Source organism: Manis pentadactyla, chromosome 2 (assembly GCF_030020395.1).
Source record: "Manis pentadactyla isolate mManPen7 chromosome 2, mManPen7.hap1, whole genome shotgun sequence".
Classification (NCBI taxonomy): Eukaryota; Metazoa; Chordata; class Mammalia; order Pholidota; family Manidae; genus Manis; species Manis pentadactyla.
Genome location: NC_080020.1, coordinates 94,420,966 through 94,443,875, shown reverse-complemented (window position 1 = coordinate 94,443,875; position 22,910 = coordinate 94,420,966).

The window sequence follows — 22,910 nt, the reverse complement described above, 5'->3', positions numbered from 1 at the left end:
TATTATAATGTTTTTGCATTAAAAAAGTGATGCCAGTCTTTCACAAAATACTTAATAGATCAATGAAATCCTCATTAAAAATCCAGGATAGATGGGGACATGAGAATGTGATGAAGTAATTTTGAAGATAAAGGGTAAAAATAACCAAGAATATATTTGAAGTGAAAACTAATCACAGGGAACTTGCCCTACTAGATAATACAACTTCAATAATTAAAGCAATGTGTTACTGACAAGAGAATTGGCAGACAGATCAATGTAATCGATTTGATAGTCCAGAAATCAACCCTATTATAGATACCAACTTAGTACACATTAAAGGTGGCATCACAAATCAGTGAGAAAAGGAACCATTATTGAATAAATGGTGCTGGGATAGATAGTTAACTATTGGGAAAAACAAAGTTAAATTACCACTCTAAAATAAATTGCAGTGGGTGCCCCACTCTGATGCACAAGGAGTTGAAGAACTCCTATTAAATGCTAGAGGTAAATATAAAATGAGAAGTCCTCTTTAAGCATGAATAAATCAGAAGAGATCACAAAAGAAGAGTAAATCCCAATAGAAGATAAAGCATATGTGTCTATCTTCTCCTGGTCCCAGTGCACGGAAGTGATAGAGTAGCTTGAAAGAATCAAATCTTCCAAAAAACAAACAAATAAAATAAGTACTATCAGTGTACCAGAAACTGATGTTCTGGAAGATAGAAAGTGGAGAAACTATAGCTCAAAACAAAAAGAGATAAGGTGCTTCACAGGTAAGAACTGTTCTTCCCCATAAAGCCTTAAAGCAGGCATTCTCTCAAAGGGTGGTCCTCTGATCAGCAGACCTATAGAATTAGAAATTCTGGGAATGGGATCCAACCATCTAGATTTTAACAAGCCTTCCAGGTGACTCTGATGCACAAGGAGTTCAAGAACTCCTGTCCCAAGGAAACTCCACATTCATAGTGAAATACAGGTGCAAAAGGAATAATCAGCAGGATCATTAAATGAAGGTCTACATTCGTAGCAAGTGGGCCAACAGACACCCCTCTCTACTGTCCACAACACTGAGCAGAGTATAGCCAGGGTCTTTATCCTCAGAATAAAGTCTCAGGAATGACTTTAAAAATAAAACACACATTCTATATTTAGGGAATATTTGCAAGGTGCCTGATATGAATGTCAGGGCTGGAGGGAAAGAGGAGCAGAGACTGAGAATTTCATACCTTCTCAATGCTGGCAGAGAGAGGAGGAAGAGATTTCCCTCCTCAGAATGATTTATGTAGAACACAATTCTCTGAAGTGGTAGTCCTGACAAGGGGGACTCTCAGAGTTGCCTGGGAGCTGAGGAAACTGGCATGCACCCCCATCAAATTACTGCCGCCAAGTAGAAATTGAGCCTCTTCATCTGGAAGTCCATCTTGCCATATCCATCTTGCCATTAGCCCCCATCTTGCCCACTATACTTACCAATATTTAGAGCTCTTATTCAATAGGTAAATAAGCGTGCTATTTGCCTATGGTAAGTTTGTGTTCAGATTAGAGTAGCCATTGTTTTCTGTGAAGAGTCAGGTATTAGACACTTTTGGTTTTGCAGTTCAGTCCTCTGCTGCAACTACTCAATTCTCCTATAGCACAAAGGCAGCCATAGAAAATTGGCCATGGAAAATACATAAATGAATGAGTACAGCTGTGTTCCAATAAAACTTTATTTACAAACACAAGTGACATGTGGGCTGGATTTGGCCCATGGGCCATAGTTTGCTAACTTTGAGACTAGAGTCAAGATTAGACTCCCAAACTCAAAAATAAAGCTAATTGAAGAAAACCAATGTCATAAGTGAGAGATTCTAAACATGGACCAGAATCAGTCTGTGAGGAAATGGAGTTACTAGGGAAAAGAAAAACTGTTAAAGAGCTTAACACTCTCAGAAATAGTTGTGAGGGTATTGTGTCTGTAAAAAATAGTGAGTTACTGAGAAATAAACAGATGTCTTAAAAATTATATATATGATTACCAAAATAATAGCTACCATATTTGTTACAGTTTGCTATTTGTGGCCCTTGTTCTTTGTATTTTTGTCTTCCACTCCCTTCTGTCTTTTGTGGTTTTAACTCAGCATTTTATATGATTCCATTTCTCTCCTTTCTTAGTATATTGTTTTAAATTGTTTTTTTCGTTTATTTTCTTAGTGTGTACTCTGGAATCTGCAATATACAACTAATCCAAATCCACTATCAAATAACACTGTATCACTTCACTATATCATTTATTACTTTGAAAAAACTGTTATATTAGATCAATTAAGAATTAGAAAAATACCTATTTACCTTCACTTATTCCTTGCCTGATGATCTTCCTTTCTTTATATAGATCTGAGTTTTCTTTCTCTCTAAAGAACTTCTTTAACATTTCTTTCATGGCAGGTCTATTGGCAACAAATTTCCTTAATTTTATTTGTCTGATAAAGGCTTTATTTCTCATTCACTTTCAAAAGATAATTTCACAGTGTACAGAATTCCAGGTTGATACTTGTTTCTCTTAACACTTTAAATGTTGCACTCTGCTCAATTCTTTCTTACATGGTGACAGGAAAAGAGGGGACACAAACTCAACAGTCCAAGCAGGTTTATGGCTAAATCCGAGAGGGACCCTTCTGTTCTGGCCAGCAGAACAAAGAAGGTTCTCTTATAGGCTAAGAGGTTTTCTATGGCCAGGTTTTTTGGCGGGTTTTTGAGGGGAGGGGTCAGGGAAAAGGTGGGCTTGTGGCTTTCTGACGTGGCCTTTGGAGAAAGCTTGCAGCCTAGGTAAGATGAAACCTAGGTCTCTCTGAGATGGCAGTGGGCTTATTCAAAAAGGTGGCACTCCTGTCCGGATTCTATCACGTGGTTTCTTGAAAGTAAGTCAAATGTAGTTCTTATCTTTACTCTTCCATAACTAAGATGTTTCCCCCCCACCTCTGGCCTTTTTCACAATTTTTTTCTTTATCTGATTTCCTATGTTTGAAATAATATGCCTAAGTATAATTTTTCTGCTATTTATCCTACTTAGTATTCTCTGAATTTCCTGAGTCTATGGTTTCGTTTCTGATATTAATTTGTGAAGGTCTCAGTTATTTTGGTTTCGATTGTTTTTTTTCCTTCTATCTTCTCCTTGTAGCATTCTTATTACACATATATTACACCATTTGTAGTTGTCTCACCGGTCTTAGATATTGCACTCCTTTTTTCTTTTTCAGTCCTTTTCTTCTTTGCTTTTCAGTTTTGGCATTTTCTGTTAGGACATCCTAAAGCTCAGAGATTATTTATTTCCTCAGCCATGTCCAGTCTCCTAATAAATCCATCAAAGGTGTTCTTCATTTCTGTTAGTATATTTGATCTCTTAGCATTCCCATCTCTCTGCTTACACTGCCAATCTGCTTTTGCATGCTACTTTATCCATTAGAGCTCTTAGCATATTAATCATAGTTGTTTTAAATTCCTGGTTTAATAATTCCAACATCCTGCCATTCCAGAGTCTTGTTTTGATGCTTACTCTGTCTTTTCAAACTACATTCTTTGCCTTTCTGTATGTCTTGTAATTTTTTTTCCTAATAGCCAGGCATGATGTCCTGGGTAAAAGGAAGTACTGTAAGAAATCCTTTAGTAATGTGGTGGTAAGGTGTAAGGGTTGGGAAAATGCTCTATTGTCCTATTAGTAGATCCCAGTGTTTCAGCAAGCCTGTATCTGGATTGTGAATTTCACATGTGTTTCTCAGTTCCACATCCCCCTACCCATTGGTGGGGATAAAAAGTCTAGAGTGGGCTAGAGTTGGGTATTTCCCTTCCTCCACATGGAAAGCTAGAGGAGACTGCAACTGAATATTTCCCTTCCTCCAGGTCAGTTAGGCTTTGAAAAAACCCCTGCAGGTGATGCACTGGTTAAATAGTTTCTCCTGTGGGCAGATCTTGTTAAGAAGGACAGAATGCTCTGACATTATTTTAAATGTTTCTTTTCCCCTCCCTCTGTTGGAAGCAGGAGGGGACTTTTCTCTGATTTTAACTTTTGAGGACCTGGTAGAGCTCCTGGAGGAAAAACTCTAAAAATTGTGGAAACCCCCAATAACTGAGTTTTCCTGGAGTTTTTGACTCTCAGAGTTGTCTACACTGAACCTCCAGCAATTTGGCAGTTATTGTTCAGATTTTCCTCTTCCACACTAGTTCCTGCAGAGGCTGCTGATATAGCGGGTTGTGATTCTCTATATTTGTCTGTCAGTGTCTCCAATTTGGGGGGCAGCAATTTGTCCTGTGACTTCACTTCTCTTATGGATCCAAGGAGACTCGGTGACTTTAGTTTGTCCAGCTTTTTACTTGTTAGAATGGAGTGGCAACTTCCAAGCTTCTTACATGCAGAACTGGAAATCACAAGTCTAAAGATGAAATTTTAAAGCATGGATTCTTAACTTGAGGTCAAATTAGTGGACTTATTAATCAAGTTAATAGGACTGATTGTCCTTCCAAGACACACTGGCAATAGAGACAGGGTGGCTTTCGCTGAAACTCTGGCTGGACAATGAAATTAAACAAACCAGGAGGAAGGGAGTAGACAAGGCTCTTCAGAGCTTACTGGAGAGATATTATAAAGGCTACCGAAGAGATGGCAGCTTGGTTAAGAAGGCATCTAGCTAAACGGTTCTCATGGAAACCAAGTATACCAGTTGCATGAGAAATAGCTGAAGGGACCAGGAAGAAGGCTGCTTGATCCTGACAGGTAGCTGCTAATTAGCAATCAAAACCTAATTGAAATTAACAGCTGTTTTCCTAATACAGTTACTAACAGGGAGGCAGAAATGGTATGAAGATCATCCAAGCTCTACAAGCTGCAGTTTAACATCAGAAAACTATGAGAATAGAGCAATACACCAAGCAAGCAGGGAGATGAAAGTGGGCCATGAACACAAATCAGAGCTGAAAGGCCAAAGAAGGCTGTTTCCAGAAGACCAATTAGGATGTCTACAGGGGTGCTGGAGGCAGATTAAAGGGGCAGGATGCAAACAACAATAGAGAGTCTATTCATTGGCTGGTGCAGCTGAGAGGCTGCCTGGTTCTTGCAGAGAGAAGGGCACTGGTGCAGCTCTCTTAGCTATCAACTGGTCCTTCAGGTTAGGCTGGAAATTCTTTCAAATACACTATCTGAGCACCATCCCCACTCTAGTCCTGCATGTAGGAATATCTTTTGTGTGGAGGTCCCAGTCACCCCATGGAAATGAACCTGGTGACATTTCCAATAGGTAAAGTACATTGAATAGTCAATCTGTTTGAAATCCTTTCAGTGGGTTTTCTTTTTTCTAAGGCAGTCTCAGTCTAATGCCTCTTTATGGAATCCCTTAATTAGCACCACTAGTAGAACTGGTGGCTTCCAGAAGTATGGCACAGGATCGAGGAGGGACTAACGCATAATGCAGGACTCAGTCAATGTGGCTTAAAGCCATTAGATGTACTACTGCATTGGCCATTGCAACCTACTGAAAAGCTAGAGGAATATGACATAGCACCTACTATGTGCCTGGCACTCTTCTAAGTGTTTGACACATAATAATTCATGTAATCCTCACAACAGACCTGTGAAATACCTGGGGACTGTTATCATTCTCGTTTTACAGATGAGAAAACTAAGGTAGAGAGGTTAAGAACTTTGCCCTGGTTTACACAGCTATAAATGCAACTGGTAGGATTTGAACCTGTGCAGTGTGGCCCCAGAGTCTGCACTCAGTCACCAGCCTGCAGTCTGCAGCCAAGCAGTGCTGCCCTCACTTAGAACCTCTTCAGTAATGCAGAAATTCAGGCCCTTCCTCAGACTTGCTGAATTAGAACCTGCAGTAACAAGATCCCCAGTGATTTCTAGGCATATTAAGGTTTAAGAGGCACTGTACTATGCTATACGCCCTCATATAGAGGTATGTCTTGTATGTACATTAATAGTTAATTAATATTAAGAACATAAACCACTCATCAATAATAGGGACACAATGCAGTTAGCGTAATACAAAAAATGAGGGGAGAAATATCTTATATTAAATGTTTTTCACTACTTTTATTTATCACGTCTGTTTTTCCTAACTGTTGGCTTGTTTACTACATAAGGCTTGTTTATTTTTCTTCCAACTCTCTCTGCCACAAGCCATTTTCACAACCTGTAATTCTTTTTTTTTCAGCAAATATTCACCTTTTAAAGTGATAATTGCCTCTTTATCACCATTTTTTTCTTCTCTCTCCTACCTCAAATATCTAAACTTTGACGTTCTCCCATGTAAAGTAGCTTAGTTTGTTTTTAGAGTAACCAGTTTCTGTTGGATTTCTCTCTTTGCTCTTCCTTATACTTCCTTCCATCATTGTCCTGAAATACTAATTATTAGGAATATACTTAGCATTAGGCTTCTCATGCATTGCAGGTGGGAATGCAACATGATGCAGCCACTCTGCAAGAGAGTTTGGTAGCTTCTTACAAACTTAAACATATACTTTCCATATGACCCAGCAATCCCACTCCTTGGGTGACCTTGAGAAATAAAAATTTATGTTGTCACAAAATCCTATACACAAATGTTTATAGCAGCTGTATTAATAATTGCCAAAAATGAAAACAACCCAAATTTCCTTCAAGGAATGGATGGATGAACAAACTGTAGAATATTTACATACAATGGAAGACTACTCAGCAATATAAAGGAATGAGCTAATGAGACATTCAACAATATGGATGAATCTTAAAAGAATATGCTAATTGAAAAAGCCAGATTCAAAAGCCTACATCTTGTGTGGTCTCATTTACGTGTAATTCTAGAAAATGGAATCTATCCTGATAAGAAGCACATATGCAGTTGGCAGGGGTCAGTGGGTCATGGCAGGGAACTAACCACAAAGGGCACAAGGAAACATTCTGGGCTGTTGAAAATTTTCTGTATCATGATTGTGGTGGTAGTTACATTGCTTTATGCATTCATCAAACCCAATGAATTACACATTTAAAATTCATGAATCTTATTGTATGTAATAAACCTGTGGTGGTTAAATTTTCTTTGTCAATTTGACTGGGCCACAGGGTATCCAGATATTTGGCCAAACATTATTCTGGATGTTTCTGTGGAACTGTGACCCTGGATGAGATTAACATTTGAATAGGTAAGACTGAGTAAAGCAGACTGCCCTCCCTAATATGGTGGGCCTCAGCCAATAAGTCGAAAGCATGAATAAAACAAAAATGCTGACCCTCCTGCAAGTAAGAGAGAACTCCTTCTGCCTGACCACCTCGAGCTGGCACATCATTGAATTCTGGCCTTCAACCTGAATTGAAATATTGGCTCTTCTGCTAGCTTTCAGGGTGGAACTACACTATTGGCTCTCCTGGTTCTTAGGCCTTTGGACTCAGACCAGACTTACACCATCAGCTCTCCTGGGTCTCCCCTTTGCCAGCTGCAGATCTTGGGATTTCTCAGCCTCCATAATCTGTGATCCAATGCCTTGTAGTAAATAAAGAAATACACACACACACACATACATACACACACTTTTGATTCTGTTTTTGTGAAGAATGCTGACTAAAACAAAAACTAACCCAAACAGAAGAATTTGGTATTCATTACAGGATGGGAAGGGGAAAGGGTGTCAGATCCACCAAGGCTGCTGATGGTTGTATTGTCATCATCGTGCACAAAACCCAACGCTGGCAGGGTAGTTTATTCTCTGGGATAGTCTGAGTAAATGCAGTACTTAAAGAAAACACATTCTAACAATGTTTTCAGTGTCCTGAGGCTTTAGAATTTGAAATGAGTTCTGTACAGATGCCATAAACTTCTTGTAATTAAAGACTTGCTAAATGTTAGTTGCATTAATGCTATGAAAATACAAATGCATTGTCTAAAGCCATTGACAGTAGTATCTCTTAAGTCCCATTAGGAGTAAAACTCCAATCTTAATGGACCCAAGCCCCCAATTCTTTGACTAGCAGAAGATGCTTTTTGAAAAATCTTCCTCCTGAATAATTCTGGGACTCCCAGGGCTGTGCCTATGGTATGCAAACTAGCGTGGTAGCTGGTCAGGCCCCAAGTCTGGACTTTCTGGCCCTGGCCCATATTTTCACAGAGAAGCCACTCTGAGGCTGGGGAATCTAGTCACATGGCCATTGCCTCCAACATAAGGGGGATTTGTCCCACCCCATCTTGATAATACCAGACAAGCATCAAAATGCTTGGAGGTTAGAACATCACGACATCTTATAGAAATTGAGAAGGAAAACACTGCTACTTTCCTGTCACTTTTGGAACCTTCATCAGAGTAGCCCTATCAATTCTCAAAAACTCTTTTTCTGATACACACACTGGCCTGGGGTCATTTTCTTTATTACAAGCCCCATGTGCCAGGAACCATGACTTCATCCCACAGTCAGGCCCTGCTGCTGAGCCTGGGGGCTAACCCAGCCTTCCTCTTTCCTGTAGTCCTTGCCCATCAAGGGACCAGCACCACTCTTACCTCTGCAATGTGACTCCCATCAGGACCACTCCAGTTCGCCCTCTGTCCGCAGATCTCTGAATATTCATTATGGACAGAGGTTAGCACAAGAGTCTCTCAACCTCTGTGAAAATCAGTGGTAATAAATAGATGACTCAAGTGCATGGATCAGAAGCACCCACTGCAGCTCAGCCATGAACTCCTGTTACACAGAAAAATTTTCTTCATATATAGTTTGCTTTTTATAATAAGCATATTTTTGACATCTGTGGATTATATTCTGGTATTGAAAAGACAGCTGGACAACTGGGTTCTGAAATGGCAGGAACCTGAACAATTCTGGGGCTCCAAGGAGCTTAAATGAATTTACAGTCTCTATAGGATGCCTATCTGGGAATAAATCAGTTGCAAACATTTTTAATTTAATTTTCTTTTTCTAAATTGTGAAGTATTTCAAACATAAAGGCCAAGTATAGGAAATAAGGTAATAAACAACTGTATCTAATTCTCAATATTATTAAATCATATATATGTTGCTAGATTTGCATAAATAAAATACGATACGGTGGCAGCTCCTATGTGGTACTTCAAATATGAATTCAAACTCTTTGCAGCTGCTCCCATCAAGGGCCTCTTCCTCCACCCCTTGACTCTGTGACTTGTTTGGACAATAGGACATGGTGGAAGTGACACCATAGGACTCCTAAGCCTTGGCCTTCAGAGAGAAACCTCACAGCTTCCTCTCTCACCCGCCTGGAAGGCTGCCACCTAGTGTGTAAGCCTGCTATCTTCCTTGAGGTTGAGAGTTCATGGAGAGAGATATTATAGAGAGAGAGCTTTACACATCAAAGCTGAGACTCCAGACCTGTAAGGACATCTGGGACCAGCTGACCAAAGATATATAAGTGAGCACAGTAGACACCACATGCAGCAGAACAAACCATCCCAGCTGAACCCTGCCCAAATGCCAATGCACAGAGTCATGAGCAAATACATAGCTGTGGCTTTAAAGCCAGTGAGGTTTGGGATGGTCTGATAATTGCAGCAACACATAAACGAGACACTTGCGGACACCCTCCTCATGATCATCCTTTATATTCCTCCCTCCCAAAAGGTGAGCACTATCTATCATTTCGATGCATGCTTTTAGAATGTTACTACATATTTGTGTTTCCTTTAAAAATATATAGTATTGCAGTTTTAACCATTTATGAATGGTATTAAACTCTATTATTTTATGACTTCTTTTTTTTGTACAAAATTACTATTTTGAGACTTATTGAGACTGGTTTTCTTACCTTTAGTTCATTCAGTTTCATTACTGTGCAGTATTCCATTCTCTGTATTATTTCCTTCCTTCCTCCTTTTCTTCCCAATTTCCTTTTCCCTTCCAATTTTGATGTGTATTTCTACAAACAAAGAGATTCTCCTAGATAAACAGTATACAACTATCAAAATAAGGAAATTGCATTGATTAATTATGCCATCTAATTCTCAGACCCCATTCAACTTTAGCTAGTTGTCCCAATAGTTTCCTTTACAGCAAACAGATCCAGTCTAGATATACTTGCTGTATTTAATTGTTGTGTCTCTTTAGTCTCTTTAAGTCTGAAACAGTTCTGTAATCTTACCTTTCCTGACATGTTTGAAGATTCTGACACATTTGAAGATTACAGGCAGGTTATTTTGCAAAATGTCCCTCAATTCAAATTTGTCTGATGTTTCCTGATGATTAGATTCAAGGTAATATGTCACAGAAGTGATGCTGTGTTCTTTTCACTGCCACCTCTCAGGTGGCACATGGTTTACATTTTTATGTTATTGATGATGTTCACTTGGATTGTTGACCAAGCTTCTCTTTGTAAAGTTACCCTTTGCTCCTTCTTAGTTAATAAGTGTTTTGTGGGAGGTACTACCAAACTATGTAAATACCCTGTTCCTCATCAAACTTTCTTTCACTTAATTAACCTAGCTATTTATTTGCACAGACTCATGATTTCCTATTTTATTCAATGGACATAATCTTTTATTAGCATTATATTGATCCTAACTTGTGACCACGTTGGCTAGAGAAGCCACTTCAGGTAGGCTTCTGTGTCCCTTTGGCAATGGGCCGCCTCCCCACCACACTCTCCAGCCTGGGTACTTTGCTTTCTGGCACCACAACTGGTGGTCTTTTCATCGTGTACTTGTCTGTCCCCAGCCTGGGGATCAACCATTTCTCCTGGTTTCTTTCAGTGAAGAAGGAAAAAAGGGAGGAGCAGAAAAGGAAACAACTAGGTCGTAACACCACTCCCTTGGTTCTCACTGGACACTAGATGTTCTCCCTCTCTTATCTAGAAATTTACCCTAAGAATGCAGCATCTCAGATTCAAAAAGACATATGCACCCCAATGTTTATCACAGCACTATTCACAATAGCCAAGAAATGGAAGCAACCTAAGTGTCCATCAGTAGATGAATGGATAAAGAAGATGTGGTACATATACACAATGGAATATTATTCAGCCATAAGAAAGAAACAAATCCTACCATTTACAACGACATGGATGGAGCTAGAGTGTATTTTGCTCAGTGAAATAAGCCAGGCAGAGAAAGACAAGTATCAAATGATTTCACTCATCTGTGGAGTATAAGAACAAAGAAAAAACTGAAGGAACAAAACAGCAGCAGACTCACAGAACCCAAGAATGGACTAACAGTTACCAAAGGGAAAGGGACTGGGGAGGATGGGTGGGAAGGGAGGGATAAGGGGAATAAGGGGCATTACTATTAGCACACATAATGTGGGGGCAGGAGGCACGGGGAAGGCAGTATAGCACAGAGAAGACAAGTAGTAATTCTATAGCATCTTACTACGCTGATGGACAGTGACTGTAATCAGGTATGTGGTGGGAACTTGATAATGGGGGGAGTCTAGTAACCACAATGTTGCTCATGTAATAGTATATTAATGATACAAAATTTAAAAAAATTAAAAAATAAACAACAACAACAACAAAAAGCCAAGTTTGTGCTAGATATGTTCATTGCTACTGAAATGTTGCTGTTCCCAGGCCTTCTCAACCCTCTCAGCAGGTAGAACTAGGGAAACATGTACATGTGTGTTATTATATTATACACACACACTTGGAGCTGTTTTTTTTAAATATGTACTTACACCTATTGAAATCCATGAGCCACACTGATATCTTCAATTCCAATTCAAAACAATAGAGTTCATTCCAAGTTTCTCCCTTTTTGTATTTGTAACTTCCTGCTGCAGCCGTGAGCAGTTCAGCCCCCTTATTCTTCATGTATTTACTTATCTGATCAACTTCCTGCATGTAAGAGATCTCCCTGACATCACTGTGCCACTTCATTGCAGCTGCTCCCCCCATTCCTCACAGCTCTGACACCCCTGCCAGGCTCCCACCAGCACAAAACTCTCCTCTCCCCTCAGCCAGGCCCCACACTGCACTCCAGGCTTCCCTCCCTCCTGTGCAGACTCCTTCCTCACCCTCTAGGCCCCTCACTCCTGCTCTGGCTCTGGGTGATGGGACAGAAGGGAAAGGGCAAGAGAAGGGAAGAAAAAAGGGAGGAAAAGAAAAGGAGCCTACTCGGTTGTCACGCCACCCCCTCGGTCCTCACTGGACACTAGATGCTCTCCTTCCCTTGTACGGGGCCTGTTTGTTCTACTCCTCTCTACAGCATTCCGAGTCAGGTTACTTCTGTCCTAAAGCCGACCTCCCACAAACTCCCTTTCACCTAAAACCCCCCTTCCAGATCTGTCTCACCACCAAACTGCTCGGGAAGGGCCCCTCTGGTCACCTCCACTGCAACCCGGCTTCCACCTCTAAATCCTACTGAACCTGTCCTCCCCAAGGTCGCCAAAGACCTGAGGATGGTCACATCCAGTACTCCCTTGTAGGATTTCCCCCCCTGTGTTTGATACTATGGCTGGTCTATGGGCCCCGCCCCCAGATAGCTCTGCTTCCTGGGACCGTGCTCCTCTGCTCTTCACCCCGCAATGCCCCTCCATCCCTCGCTGTCTTTTCTGCTGGCAGCGCATCCTCTGCTCCCAGCGGTGGGTGCTCCCCAGGGATCTGTCACCGGGCTGCTTCTCTTTACAATCCACATTTGCTCCCTGTGAAATTTCATTTTGTCAGTTTCTTCTCTCATTTCTACGTGGATGACTTCCAAATTGACACAACAAGTTTGACCTCTGTCCTGCGCTGTAGCATATCTCCCCATAGTTACCATAAGATATTTCTCTGTTTCCCCAGGCACCTCACATTCCAAAATTTATTCAGTGCTTCAAATTACCAGGCTTGTGCTAGGTAGTATCAATACGTAAATGAATAAAGTGCAGTTTGTGCAAACAAGAGGTTTAATCCAAGCTGGAAACTATAGTCATCTTCAACAGCTTCTCTCCCTAGCTTGTCTAAACCAACATTCCTATCACTGTACATCACAGCAGCCTTCTAAGGCAGGATTCTGGTCATACCCTAACCTGGAAACTTCCAATATCTTCCTATTGTCCACAGGAAAAATTGCAGTTCTTCCCACCTGGTTATTTCTTGCCACTGCTTGCCCTTCCTCTTTCCAGCCAAATAGGATGTTTCTGTCTCAGTGCCATTGTTCATGCTGTTCCCTCAGAGAAGAATGCTCTTCCTCCCTTCCCTACCTACTAAAATCTTACTCTTTTTTGATGCTAAATTCATACACCACCTCAACTCTCTCTTTTTTTTTTCTACCTCTAACAGAATGACACCTGAGATTTCTTAGCTCTTTGAATTTTGTCCATATTCCTGTTATGGCAAATAACCTAGTTTATTTTAAACTACTGTGTGCAGCAGTATCTGTGTCTTTCTGAGTAACTAGAAGGCAGGGACCAGGTCTGATAGTTATTTCCCCTCTAGGACAGTCATTCCCAAACATTTTTGGTTCACAATGCCCTTAATGTGTCTGCATTTTTCATGGTGCACATAGACCAAAAGAAACACTTAATAGTTCCATTTTTAAATAGTTAGACCCTCCAAAAAATAAATATTATGTCCCAACAACTCAGTAGCAAAAGGCTACTTTTTCCAAAAGGGAAAAAGAAACCGCATATAAATTGAAAGGAACAACTTCTTTAATCTTAAAATCTGGTTGGAAGTCGCCCCCATCATTTTCTGTTCCACTCTGGTTTTCATGCACTGCCTGTTTTTTTTTATCAGAGCAGCTGTGCAAACCTAGCTTCACAAAGATGACATCACTGAAAAGGAAGAAGTGTGATTTAACATTGAAACTGAAGCACCATGGGCTAGTAGTTCTGTTGTGTGGCACATGGCGCTGTGTTTTTCAAAAATATAAGATCTCTTGCAATGACCCCAAGAGTTTGCCTCACCACCTCAGGGCATCTGAGCACACACTTCAGGAACCACAGCTCCTGGGCCCGGCATGGTGTCTGCCAGACGTGGAAGACTGGCAGATTGAGTTAGGTCCTGTTTTATGTATGGATCCTTAGAGATTTACCTCACATCTCAGGTCCACAAATAGTTTTTATAAAGAATGCAAATTTCACAAAAGAATAGGCAGGATTAGGAGAATTATTATTATCATAATGTCAAACTTAACCAATGACCAAATAACATTGGAGTGATAAACCCTCAAGAGCCATATTTCCACTCATCTAGTAATTGCAAATAAAAGCTTTGTTTGAGTTGCAGCTTTTAAGAGTAGAATGGGTAGTAGGAATTGTTAACTTGGAGTCCATTTATGTAACATTCTTTGTTTATTTGAAGTGTGTATTCTCCTAAGGACAGTGTATAAAATTTTCATCAGACCCTCAAAGTGATCTGTAACCAAACCAGTAAAATTTGATCTATTACATCAAACAAAATACAATTTTAAAATCAGCATGACATGTTACTATTTACCTCAATGATGATGTGTTGCCAAGATTGATCTTCATACAAAATGTTTTTAATTTCCCCCAGAATTGACCATTTATAAATGTCAGAATGAAACAAAGAGGATTCATCTGCTTTTTTTTTTATTCTATCGTTTATTTCTTTCAGTTTAAAAAGATGCCCTTCTTCACTAGAAATAATTTAGAATTTTGGTAAGTCATTTCCATATTATAAAAAAATAAGTTTGTCTTCTTTTATTTTGTAGGAGATCTTAATTTTCCTGATAGACTTAAACAAAAATTTCACTTGGAACATAACATTCTCCAAAACATATGTCCTGGTGTAATTTATGATCTCCATATAAGTTCCTGGCTAAAATGATGGCATTTAATATTCTCTCTTGCTTGGATGGCTCTTCTAAGGGACTGAAAACCTTAAATGAAAAGCAAGCCAAATGTTAAAGCTAATATTACATGATCTCAAATTTCTGGATTAAAAGCAAAAGACAACAAACAAACAAAACCCTTGTAATTTATTGGTTTATTACAAAATATTCCAGTGTTTGGCACTGTGTCGACCCAACATCTAAATAATTGCTTCAGTAAACTCAAGGGATCTCATATTAAATAACTGCTATTAATAACAGATAATAGAAACAGAGCTTGTTTCACTTACCTGTTGTTCTTCACTATTCTGAATAATAACGTTCTTTTCTTGTCTTTCTAACCAGCTCCTGATGCAAATCCTCACCATCTCTGGCTTCTCCAGCTCAGAAGGAAATCTCCTTTCACTAAATTGCTACAGATTTCTAATGTTTAACAGAACATGTAAAGACCTCAGCTTCTCCTCTACTCCTCCCCAGTTCCACATATTATTGTTAAAGGAACCACCTTCTTCTCAGCCTTAAATTTACATTTATCCTCCATCTCCCTGTACCTATACTCCATATATGTCTAGTAAGCAAAACCTCTAATGTGGTTTTAACAAAAAACTTCTAGAGAGCAAAGATCTTACTTTTGTTACATATTTGAAAAATTACTTCTTTTCCCCTTCCTCCTGTCCACTCAAGTTCGACCTCTTATTTTCTATGGTCTCTACAACTGTAGTAGACCCTCCCTGAAGATCTTCTACCGTCTTCTTGACACAACTTTCCCACTTATTCTTAACATCAGATAGCTCAGTTAGGTTGTTCTGTTTTTAAAAATCGCATTGTGGCTCTCCATCGCTGAAGAAGGCCTTCACTCGTATGCCCCAGCTTACCTCAGCCTCACCCTCTACCACTCCGCTGCAATTCGCTCAAATTATATTGACTGTCACGGAACCTCTACTCCTAATTTTCAACTTAGCATCTTCTTCACTTTAAAATTTTTAGAACATTGCATTGTAATTATTTTCTACTGAATATTATAGTTCTTAATGTATTTGTCTTATCACTTTACTCCCTTGTAAGCTTTTTCCATACAGTAAAATTTATCTATTCATTCACAATGTATTGTTTGCCTGCTAATTTTGCCAGACTTTTATAGGAACAGGGGTTCAGTGATGAACAGGACAGGCCTTGCTAAGCCCTGTACCTAGTGTTCAAAAAGTGTTTGTTGGATTAAGTTTCTAATGGTTTTTAGTGAGATATATATAAAGGAAAAATATTATTAAATGGAATTGGATCCTACTTTTACATTTTTTATATTTATTTTCACTGTGCTAGTCTTCTCTCTGCAAGAGAGGGACCCTGTCTTATTAGTCTTTTGTAGTCCTCAGATCATACACTATAGGCATGCTTGCAATGGATTTTCAATAAATTTATTTTGGTTAAATAATGGACTGCTTCATTTTCTTCCATATATGTGATGTGATATGACCTGAGCCCACTGTGTATAATCAGTGAGTGGGACTGACTCTGCAAGGAGGTAAAACTCGAGTTGACTGTGCACACTTATGTAGGGAGAGCGTTTTCTGGCATTTAATTTTCACTTTTGCAGTTGTTTTCTGAAGCCAAAATAGTATTTAAAATGAGTTAACCTGTCACTTGATCCTTTAAGTAACTCAAATATTGGTTTAGTTCTTGTTTTCTTATCAAGACATCCAAATATTGGACAAAGACAGATCTAAATGTCAGAAATCATTCCAAAATACTTGTATACATTTTGAATAATTTTTAGTATTAACTTAATTATTTTGCATAAAATTTCTTAACATGATCATCCATAGAGAGGAATAGATGTAAAGATTTCATTGAGATGAAATATTCCATTCAATGACTCTTAACTGAGTAGCTAATCTATTAAAAATAATACTAGATTCAATAGGAGAATGCTGCCCTGATGAAGGGCATGTATTAATGGTATTTTGTTCTTGTGTGTCATGAGTATATTCCGGGAAATGTGAAATTCAATTGCCTGAAAACCACAGAAATTCCAATTTTGTGATTACTATAACTAATCTCTTTCTACTTCAAATGTAATGATGCTAGTAAAGCACTTAACAGAGTGACTGGCATATAGTAGGTGCTCAATAAACATTAGTTACCTCTCCCCTAATGGTTAAGAATTAATCAACTGTTTATAATGGAGTGGAGTCCATGAGAACTTCTTACTAGAAATTTTCATTTAGCTAGAAGGATCTGAACTGTTACTACGCTTTAATTCAATTTTTCAAGTAACTGTTTATTACTTTACTTCCTCTGCATGAGTGAATTACAATTTGAAAGAAAGAAAATGAAAGAGAAACAATGAGAAAAAAATATATATGTATATAAAATGTTGAACTATTGTGACAATTGTGAGGCTCCTAAAATAGGAAAGATAATGCTAAAAGAAAAAACAAAACCTGTGTTATAAATGATATGCTCCTTAGGGTAATCTAAAGCTCCTGCCATGGTACTAGACACACTGGACTCACGATAAATACATAAAAAAGAACTGGTCCTATATTAAAAGGAACAGCCTAGTGTGCCTAGGGAACATGTAATTTTTAATAACAAAGAAATAAGAATGTGCCAAAATTCTAGAAGAAAGCAGGATTGCACAACATCCTATAGCAAGATGGTTTAGCCTTTGATGATCCTCGGGAATCCTCCATTCTGTCCCTCTCTGAGAGCCTGGCTAAGGAAGCAGGACCACAAGCAGAGGCCTGCACTGGATGGAAACGCAGCCTCAAGAGCTGGCATTCCTGGAGGTCCTCCGCCCTGCTAGGAAATTGCCCAGCTGGCTGGACACAGGGGATTGCTCTGCTGGTCCCCAGAAGGGAAGAACAGTGATGCCAACAATGGCTGCCTCTTCCACTGGCATCTCTACCTGGTCAAATAGCCAAACAGTTATAAGGGAGAACCTTGGTTAAATACCAGTGGGAAGGATCGAATTATCCTTAATCAGCACAGTGACCTCAAATGGTGAGAACACATCATCTCAGACACACTCAATTACTACTTGTGTTAAAATCACGAAAACGTGACTGGTTGTTGGTTAAACTGTAGCTGTTGTATGTTTAGATTTATTGAAGTAATAAAGAATTGGCTCTGCAGTCTCATGACATTTTATGGGCAAACTCTTCTCAAAACAGTTTGGATCTGATTGTAATCATCATGTAGGCTGAAAACTGGCTGGAACATATTAAAACAGAGCTTCCTGATCCCATGGAAACCAATCCAGTCAGAGAATGGCCAAGTGAGTTGCCTCAGGGTAAATGTTAGGCCTCAGTGTGGCTCCCCTTCCAAATGTACAGCCTCTGAAAGCTGTTCTGTAAAAACTGCAGCTTGAACCTTTCAACCACTCTGGCCAAGTCGCTTAGACAATTCACGGCCTGTGTATACTTTACTACTACTATGTTCATCCACTTCAGTTTTGACAAGAAACTTATAGAGAAAACTGACACCATTTCTGCAGATAGAGTCCACACTCTGAGTTCTGCTGGCAAGGTCTGAGAAGAATGAGGTGGTAACCCTCTCTAATCATTATCTGCCAGGCATTGTGGTAAGCATTTTTATACATTATTTCATAATATTATCTCAATGACTCTATGTGCTAACTACTGTTATTTTATCATTTTATAGATGAGGAAACAGGTTCAGATAAGGTGAAGCATTTGCCAAAATTCATGGCCAAGCCAGATGGCCTCATCCAAAGCCCAGGTTATCCACCTATTCTCTGCCCTGCTACCTGTATATGATGACATGATGAATCTGGGTGCCTTCTGTGTTCCAAATGTGGAAAGTAGGGTAATTGCTCTAGTCATCTCTTTGAGGAACTCAGACTTTGAGTGTGCCAGTGGATACAGGAGATAATGCTGCTGATTTGAGAAATGTTCTGTGTCTAAGGGTTACTGAGCCTAGAAAATTCTGAAACAGGTCATTTGTCTTTTGATTCTGTCCTACATTTTTTATTAATTCTAATGAACTTTAATTTTTAGAACAACTTCAGATCTGTAGAAAAATTCTGAAAATTGTACAGAGAGTGCCCATGTACAATCCCACATCAGATTCTCCTATAAAGATTTAACATTAGTAGGACACATTTGTCACACTGATGAACCAATATTGAAACACTGTCATTAACTAAAGTCAGTATTTTATTCAGACCTCCTTGCTTTTTACCTAACATTGTTTTTCTGTTCCAATATCCCACATAACATTACATTATTACATCTCCTTAGGCTCCTCTTGGCTGTGACAGTTTCTCAGACTTCTTATTTCTGATGATATTGACAGCTTTGAGAAGTACTGACCAGGTATTTTATAGAATGTCCCTCTATTGGGTTTGTCAGATGTTTTCCTCATGGTTAGACTGGAGTTTTAAGTTTTGAGAGGAAACTCCAGAGGATATGCCATTTTCATCCCATTATATAAAGGTATATGCTATTAACATGAACTTAATCACTGAGTTACACTATTGAGGCTGAACTTGATTGCCTGGTTGAGATGGTTTTTGTCAGGTTTCTCCACTATAAAGTCACTCCTTTCTCCCCCTTACCATACTATATGCTTTGGAAGGAAGTCACCAGGCACAGCCCACACTTAATGAGTGGGGATTACAATCCCTCCCTGAGAGCAGAGTAGTTACATAGTGTGGGGAGGTTGGGGCTCCTATGGCCAGGATCCTCACTGAACTTAAACCACCTGATGATGTAACTGGCCTGTTGCTAGGCTACTGCTTCCACACCTTTAGGCAATAAGCTATTACTGCACTATATAGAGAGCTCGGTCCTGTGCTCTGGGCGGAGGCAGAGATGCTAGTGCTCAACCTACTGCTGGAGAACAAGCCGGGTAATAAACCCTTTCACCCCAAAGAACATTTTGCTGTCAATTTCTTTGGTCACATTGAATCCATAGTGAATTTGCCTGGGGCTGAAACCCATTGGCAAGACAATAGTTTATTTGGTATTCTTCTGCAGGGAAAATTGTCTCTTTGTTACCATTTATTTATTCAGTCATTTACTTACATTAATATGAACTCACGGACATTTATTTTATACTTTGAGCTACAATCCAATACTATTTTATTTTGTTCAAATTTTTCCACTTTGAGCCATTGGGAGCTCTTTTAAATTGGTTCCTGTGTCCCTTTCACATACCCCATCATTGTAGGGTTTGTTTGTTTTGAGCACTTCCTTACATTCTGGCACTACAAGATGCTCCAGGTTCTTTTTATATATTACCTGCCCCAGTCCTAGAGTCAGCTATTTCTCCAAGGAACTCTCCTATCCATTTTAAGAAAGGAAGTCCAAAGATCTTGAGGGCAAAAGGAAATCATGAAGGATATTAGGCTGGCAAGTGAGATAGTCTGATCAGAGCTGCCTTTTAGAAAGATCACTTCTGGCTGGATAAGGCTGACACTAAAGGCAGAGAGACTACTAAAAAGGTCCATGCCAAAAAAAAGGGTGGATGTCTTGAGTTATGCAAGTGGCAGTGACAGACAGACACTTGAGAGGTAGGTCACCTTATATCCCGAACAGAGCCCTGGGTACTCTAGGTCCTGGGACTCATTCTGTGCTGGCACAAAGCACACAGAAACTTTCTGGATAGAGAAGGATCATTAATAATAGTAATCACTAATATTTATTGGCAGCTTACTATATTTCAGACAGTGCTCTAAACACTTAATGTATAATAACTCATTTACTCATCACAGTTCTTTCTGTTAAATACTATTATTATACCCATTTTACAGATGAGGAAATTAAGCATTTAAAGAATCAGTAAGTGGTCCACAGTCTCATAGTCAGTAGGCAGCAGAAATCCTGACTCCTGCCCTGCACCCTTCGACACTGTGCTGTAGTGCCTTTTGCTAAAAGATGGTTTCCAACTTAAGAGCTCCATGTTGCCAGAGCTGCATCTCAGCTGCATGGACCAGCTGCCAGGATTCTAATCATGGGGCTGCCTGCTCATTTGACCTACCTCACTTCCACGTTTTCTATTTCAAAAGCACTCTTTGAGCACTTGCTATTATTGCCTGGGACTCTTGTAAGATGCTAAGTCTGTAGAGGACAAAAGAGACATTCCTATTCTCAAGGGGCCTGCAGTGTGTGTGTGAGTGTGTGTGTGTGTAAATACAGCATAGTCTCTAACTGCTTATTTTATGACTCTTATCTTTTAACCTCTGGTACCTGTGCCATAACACTGGGTTGCCCGTTTGTCTTTAGACCATCCCTGCTTCAGACTCTCAGCATCTCGATCTGTGTCCAGTTCTGACCCCTCCTGTGTCTGTCATGACTCTCTCTGCTTATCTGTGGGGCTTCCAGTCTGTTGATCTTGCTCCACCCACACCTCCCTCACCAGGAGCTGTGTGGGTAGCTTCCATTCTCTGCTGCTGTTCATGGGGTCAGCCTGGGGAATGTGTCAGGCCAGGCCAGTCATCCAGACTGCTCTGCTCTGACTCATGATAATTTTGTTTCCAGAATTTTTTTTCATTCATAATACTTCTAGAGCTTCATACTTTGTTTTACTCTAGAAGGAGTAGGAGGTGAATTAGGATGATTAGCAGTCCGATTTATTCTACCACTCCTTTCAGGCTCATCTGGATTTTTCTATTCAACTATTTTCTGACTGGGTCTGAGTCATTCTGCCACCAAATAGTGAGACCATTTAAATAATTTGCATTATTTATCTGATGTTTGATGTTTCAAAATCCATCTCATATTCATTAATAACTCCCAAAGAGATACATATTGCTTGGTTTAGGGAAACATCTTCTGTAGGTAGGACTAGTGAAACCATTGCCATGACTAGTGTAGGGAGATACCAGGTAATTCCTTGTGAAACTTGTTTAAAAGGATGCTAACAGCTTTTTCTCCATTCTGTCCAAAAATATTATTCAGTTAGGTTATATGACATAATAGTCAATTAAGTGACACACTTAAGACTCACTATTTTCTTCAGCACCCTATCTCAAGCTTTTTAAGGCATCTTATATTTGTATTTTCCAAGTCAGAAGCAAAGATTTCACTTAGCCCTTTTCCTGAACTTTCTATAGTTCTGGAGAGGCAAATCTAGATCAAAGACTATGGGTGCAGATGGAAAGGAAGGAAAAGTAGAGAAATTCTTTTTTAAGGTCTCTGTACAGACACGACTTTCCCTTTCACACCCCTGACCCGTTGCCCACTGTATGGGATAGCCTTCTTAATCACACACTCGTAACCCACTTTCAGAAGCTGTTTTGCAAATTATTTGTAGCAAATAAATATTGAAGTTGGAAAATAATTTAATTTCAATACATGAGCATGGATTCAAAATTAAACCTAAAATAATGTAGCTCTCAGTCTCTTGCATGACAATTTGCTTTCCTGAGTGGGAGAGAAAGTGAAAGAGTTTCAGCGCTATGGGGCAATGTACCTCAGCTGTGGAATGTGTTGTCCTGCCATGTCCTCCATGGGAAATGATGGAGAACTGCACATTAGGGCCATCTCTTCCACCAGGGGCATTTGTTTACTCCCCCAAGGCAAGATTTTCCTCAGTGGCTCCCATGGACAGCAGTGAGGCAAGGCCTGTCCCCAGCCCTAAGCAGCAGCCCTCAACCACTTGCCATGTCTACAGGGCAGAAGCTCTGGTAGCAGCTTCTAGGCCCAGGACTACCTCAACCCCCACCAGAAAATTCTCAGAGCCACTGTAGGTGAGAATGAGCAGGTTACCATGAGGGTCAGCTGTGCAATGGAGAGCAAGTGAACACCATCTCTTAGACATATCTTGTGAATCCAGTGCCCTGAGGGGATAGCCAGTGCTGGGAACAGCAGGGCATGGTGGATGGGGGGTGACACAGACATCTATGGTAAATGAGTGGGGAAGTGGGACAGGAGAGAAGAGTTCTTTTACTGACTGGGGGAACTGGGTTCAAGGCCACAGCTGCCTGCAGGGACTAGAAATGGTCTGTGGTTTTAGCAGTAGAGAGAAGAATAGCCCAGAGGGTTGTGTGCATTGTTCTCTTTTCTTGCTTTGTGAAGGGAAACCACAACACCTGTTCATCCTCTTCTCCCATCCATCACACAAGCCCACGCAGGTCCTTTCTATAAAGACAACAAGCACCAAAGGAGAATGAGGAGCTGCTGAGGGGGACCTACGCAGAGGCTCCTTTGTGC